Source organism: Conger conger, chromosome 2, assembly GCF_963514075.1.
Source record: "Conger conger chromosome 2, fConCon1.1, whole genome shotgun sequence".
Lineage (NCBI taxonomy): Eukaryota > Metazoa > Chordata > Actinopteri > Anguilliformes > Congridae > Conger > Conger conger.
In genome coordinates this window covers 18,953,960-18,960,284 of record NC_083761.1, presented here as the reverse complement: position 1 = coordinate 18,960,284, position 6,325 = coordinate 18,953,960, and positions in this window count along the sequence as shown.

Below are 6,325 nucleotides of genomic sequence, written 5' to 3'. Positions count from 1 at the left end.
CCAAATCAGCTGAATATGGGTACAAAAAGTCCTTGCCTATTTTTAGGAGCATGCAGTTAAATGATCAGGTAATCCTATGCAGTTATTTGGTTGCAGAAAAGACAGCAGTGCTTAATTCTCTGAAAATTGTGATCACACCAATCCTTGGATGTGACAAATCAATGGAGGAAGTGCTTTGACTGTATACATATTGCTCTTCTTTTATTAATATTGCAGGTTATTACATTCTGTTGTCTGGAGAGGAACCACCATGAGACGAATAAGGGATATTTAAATACATCAAATGCATATTTATTTAATGATATTAATACAATAAAATAAATAATAATAATTTGAATAAATAATACTATTGAAGTAAATTCATGCTTTTATTCACTGCTTTGTGTTGTGTCCATTGTCTAGTAATTCAGCCTGTATTTTTTTATTCTGGTTATTTTCCAGTCCATTAAATGCATTGATCACACCTGACAGTAAGGTTACATGATTTGGCATTAACTAATGTAGTTGTTAATCATGAATTAATGATGAAAAGACAGATTGATTAACCATGAAATTAACTTTTTATTAGTTAATGAATTTACCCACTAACTAATGTATTACTTACATTAATATTTATATATATATTAGCAGACCATAGGATACTTTTAAATAATTAGTTAATCATTAACAAATGCATTAACTAGTCTTTTATTCCAATATGAATTGACATTAACTAATGTAGTTGTTAACATTAATGAATTATGTACAAATGCTGTACATTAACAAAGCCATACAGATTACACATTAGTTAACGGTAAATCATGTAACCTTATTGTGAAGTGTTACCAGTGCATTAGCAGTAATATTCCTCTACAAGCTCACAAAACAATTATACTTTTCCTCCCTCTGCTCAAAAACTGTATTCTTTCCAATATTCTTGCCATGGTACTTTACTCTAAGTACACATATATTAGCACACAACTGGTTCAAAGTAAATGAGAATGTTGGAGGAAACTTCAAATGAAAGTTGTTTTTTCATTTTGATTCTCGGCTCCAGACACTCAACAATTATTTGCTTTTCCTAAACATAAATTGCCTCAAACAGACTCCTTGCCTTACCTGCTCACATACTTTTTAAAACACAGTTTTTAAAACATGTGCTCCACAATCCCAAGTACTTTATTTAAAAAAGAAAAAATTCCACACAATATACAACAAATCACAAATATTTGTGGGCATGGGGCAGGGGTGGTAAAGTAGTTAAAAAGATTAGAAAGAAGGACTAAAAAGAAAGGTGAGCTATTCTAAATTAAATAAGACCACCAAAGACGTGTGCAACTATTGCACATGCCACAGCTATCTCTGTGCAACCACACTGCTGTCCTCACAATAACTCAAATCTCATGAAAAAACACAGCTAAGAATGCACTGCATCCTGTGCCCAGCTCTTTGGGGTAAATTTCCTGGAATAATTCAAATAACACCCCAGTCTCAATTCACATTTAAACCATGGAGTTCCTTGTCCCAAACAGACGGAATAAAGAAAGGGGCATTTTTAGAATTCATGAATTTGTTATGGGGGAATAAACAAGGCCCTGAGCAGAGTCAATAAATATAAGTTATTAAACTTCTCATGGGGCTGTAAGCAGCTCCATGGGCACATAGGGTGATGTGATGTCTGATATACAAGAAACAGGATCCTCCAGGCAGACAATGTCTCTTTTACACAGTGAAGTGACCAAAAAAGTGCTGTGTATCAGGCAAAGAGACAGACGTAAGACTAGTCCTGCTAGAGCAAGGGGACCTGGGGCAGGTTGCAAAGAAAATAAGATAGCCTCATTTTATTATAATGGAAGAATCCTTATTAATTTTACTTCAATTATTTTATGGGATGCCAGGTGTCCTCAAGTCACTTCTAACATATTCTCAAAGACCTCTGCTCAAAGGACAAAAATTGAAACTTGTATTTCATTGGTTATCCTCCAGGGGTCCCCTAGGCACTCCGACTCCACATAATCAAATGACTAATTGCAAGACTGAGTTTCTAATTTAGATATTCATGGAATCATTTATAATTAGTTGAGCTAATGAGTCAGGGAAGAAAGTGAAAATGGATGGAAGTTTACAGTAAATGCTACAGAAAGCATGCCTTTGAGCCAGTGGTCCTCATTCCTGATCATGGAGAGCTGCAGTGTCCATTGGCTTTCATTGTTACTCAGCACTTGAGTAGCATGGCAATTGATCAATTAAAGCAGTTGATTACATGTTTAACTCAGGTCACCTGGTTTCTTGGTTGTGAATTGGCCACTGATCTTTAAGGTTCACTTCAGAAAAAAGAAAAATGCATCCATATAAAGCAGAGGTGTTGAAAATCTTGCCAGCCAGTGTGGCTGCAAGGTTTTGTCCTAGCCCAGCACTAAGACACCTGATTCTACTCAAGGTCTTGATTGAAGACCAAGATCAGTTCATTAGTTTTAATGAACTTTTTGTGCAAGTTAAATATTTGCTCTCATATTTAATGTGGACATTATTTGCTGCTTATAGGAAAACATCATGCCCTTGTATAGTGTTTAAGAATACTGCAGCATGTCCATGATAGTAAGTAATCAAACTGAATTGAGCCCCTTGAGTATCGCCCCTTTTCTTGAAAAAAACAAGCTTGGAAATGATATACCTGTAACCTGAGGGAATCACTACCACCACACAGGACACAAAACGTATCGGGGTTCTTTGTCTTTATTTTCCCATCGTTACATTTGACTGCCAATGAGGGCTAGCAGTATGAAGACGTATTGTAGCTTGTTTGCTAAAAGCGTTTTATATCCATACAATACGGCAGTGGGATTGCCTAAAACCAATACCAAACAAAATAATACATATCAATATCATGGTAACGACCACCGCATAAAAAGTATAAGAACCCCCTTTCAGTTCATTAACTCACATCCAAAACAATCTCAGGCTAACCGCCAAGTAAACGTGGACGATGACCGAACATCAATCTTCAAACATCTTAATTTCGTCGATCTACGATACAGTGATCAACTCATGTTTTTAACTAGTACATTACAAGTAATTTGACAATAAAGGAATATCATGTGTGGAAATCTTATTACCAGATAATTATTCAATCCTTGGACCATGCACCCTTCTGCTTACTTCTCACATGAAGATATCAAACGAAAAAGACAGATTTCCCATGAGCGCGGTAAACTAATAAATCACACGAGTAAGTATACACTCTAGAACAGGTACAGTGACTATCGCCTCCTTCTGGGGAAACAGTTAACTGAACCTCGTCGCTGTGCACTTGACATTACATGAAATCAACACAGCAACAAAATGACAATGTAGGCCTTTTATATTAAATCAACAAAAATCCAAAAACTTGTGTGAACTTATTCACCTTTTAATACCCATTGTACTGGATCTTAATATTCCGAAATGCCACCTGGTTACATACCCAAAATCAAATGGTTACTATTCTTGATCACTTTTGACTACAGGCATAATTCTGATTGTTTCTGATAGGTACCCCTTTGGGTAACTTCCAAGAGCTAGAATTACTCCAGATAGTTCTACAACAAAGTTACAGAAGCTTAGAAAGAGGAAGCTTAGAAACACAATGGGGCACAGCCACAACACTGGACAACACTGATGACAATATCACCAAAAATGAACTTGTTTTTTTACAAGCAGTTTTCCAAAAAGGACATTTGGAGACTCCAAAAGGACACATGGAAATTAAATTATACCATGGGTCTTATTAGGTGTAAAGTACTGCAATATAGATTGAAACATGAGTTTTAACCCTTTCAAACAGCATATCCTGTTACCATAGTGATTGAAACTTGCACTGTGAATAAAGTAACGAATGAATTATGAATTAAGGGGTTACCATGTACCGTGTTACCTGTAAACATCGCTGTAAATCATCATCAGTGCTTATTTAATGGCAATTGTTTCATCAACTTAGCTTATTGAGGTGAGATAAATGGTTAAATGTTTCTGAAGGGGCTTGACAATGAAGCTGTCACAACCTCTAGCTGGCAGAGGACTGAAATACAATGCGAGGAAACAAGACAAGACAAACTGGTGGCCATGGTCATAATGCATGGTGCTGATCATGTAAGATGCTGTATCACTTTCCTTTCTGGGCTACTGTACCAAGCAAAACTTTATTAAAATGTACTTTGTTTCACTAAATAATCTGGGAGAGCAAGGGAGGGTACAGTACATAATCATACAATTTTGAAGGTGTGACAGTGGGAGGCAAACAAAGCACACACTTGATTTAGCTCAAGTAATTACCATATGCAGTCATCCCCACCAAAACAATGCTCATGGTTGAATGCTGACCATATGAGCGCTGGCCAGGAGTCCTGTATGACAAAGTACAAAGCTCTTCTGGGCATAGAGTCAATCATTCAGTGGGATTCAGGTGGGATTCATTTAGCAGTGTTTCATTGTGCGACTCCTCTGGCTGAATGAGCTATAGGAGCCTGCTTGTGCCAGCTGTGTAAGCACTGGCTGCAGTGTTCAGCTGGCGGGTTGCATGGTGAAAAAGAGTGAGGGCTGACTGCCCTTGCTTTATGGGATGCCTGTAGTCTCTCACACTGGCATTGCAGTGATGGAACTCCTGCTTTGTCCTCCTGTATGTATTGGAGATACAGTGCAGTCTTTGTAAGTAATTGGACAGGAGTACAATTTCTGTTCTTTTAGCTCTGTACTCCAGAGCATTTGAAATTAAATGATTATGAGGTTAACGTGCAGACTGTCATCTATCTTTTGAGGGTACTTACATCATATTGGGTGGTTTGTGTAGGGATTACACTCGTTTTATTCATAGTCCCCCATTTTATGGGACCAAAAGTATTTGGACAGTTGGCCAATATTTCTGTATATACCTTCAAATTAAATGTGACAGTCTGCGTTTCATTTCAAATCCAATGTGCTGGACTGCAGAGCCAAAAGAAAGACTACAGAGCCAAAAGAACAGAAATGACCACTGTCCAAATAATTATGGACTACACAGTACCTGCTGGAGTTTTTAATTTTATATATACATTTTTAACCTGGGAGAGGGCGGTTGTCCATTTGAAAGATCAGATACTCTCAAATCCACACTGTTGGTGGTGGCTTCAAACATTTTTACATTTTACATTTGCATATTTTTTTATACATAGTTTTCTCTCACACATGCAAAGAGAATAAAGCACTTTCACAAACCAAATGACTGGAATCATTGCACCATTTCATCTGCACATTATGTGCTTAAAAATAATAATAAAAAAACAGTGAGACCTTCAAAATAATCAATTCCAGCATGACTGAAGTCTTCTGAATGCATTTGCAAAATGTATTTTCAAATCTAGGAGGTATTTTCTTCCCAGCCCAACATATCAGAATGACAAGCAGAGTTTGTTGTTTATAAATAAAACAAAGAACAAAATATGCTTTAAACTGTAATGTCTCCCCATATACATACATATTCAATGTAATATTAATAATGTTCTGTTGTTTTGATTTCCTAGTGCATTTGTCACGTTTCCATGGCAACTCACCAAAATTGTCAGCATTTTGCTGGCATTATGATGGTCTGCAAATGAATATATTTATTTGTTTAGACCACGGAGAGACAGCCCTCTTCCTGGGGTGCCAAGAATATTTTTTTGGCTTTTGTCTTAATGACACATCAATTATTATGCTAAATGATTGCTTACATGGGCAGCCAGGGACAGTCTCCTTCAAGCATTAAATCATTCCTCGGAACTGCAGAGCTCTCTTCTGAAACCTTTGGACATCTGACAGCCCCTCCCCTCTACAGCTGCATGTCTCAGTCTAGTCCATTTCCTCTGGGCCCTTCTTCCATTAGCTACCCTCATGTATCAGAATCACAGTGCTGCTCATCCTTTTCTGACCAAACGTATACCTGCCCTCTGATAATTCCATTTTAAAGGACCAAACACTCTTTATCGGTTTGAAAACATTTAAACCAGCCCAAGTTGTGTTGTGATACCTCTAGCTGGTTTTAGCAGCTTTTCAGTAACCAGTTCTCTGATTCTCAACTGGTTTTAGCTGGAATTTTCAGCAGGGTGTTTATAGCCCACATTCATTTCCAGAACTCCTATTTCTGGTTGAGACACCATTAACCCGGCCAAGCCTCCGATCTTTGTCTAAAGCTACGTTTTAACACCTTTCCCAGAACTGTCGCTATGCATTAGTTTCAGCTAAATGCCTAAATGTAAATCTGATGTCAATGAGCGAACAAGACTTATTCTGTCTTCAGCTCTCAACATCTACATTCTGAATAAGGTATTATATTCTGAGTGGTGTATAATTCTTT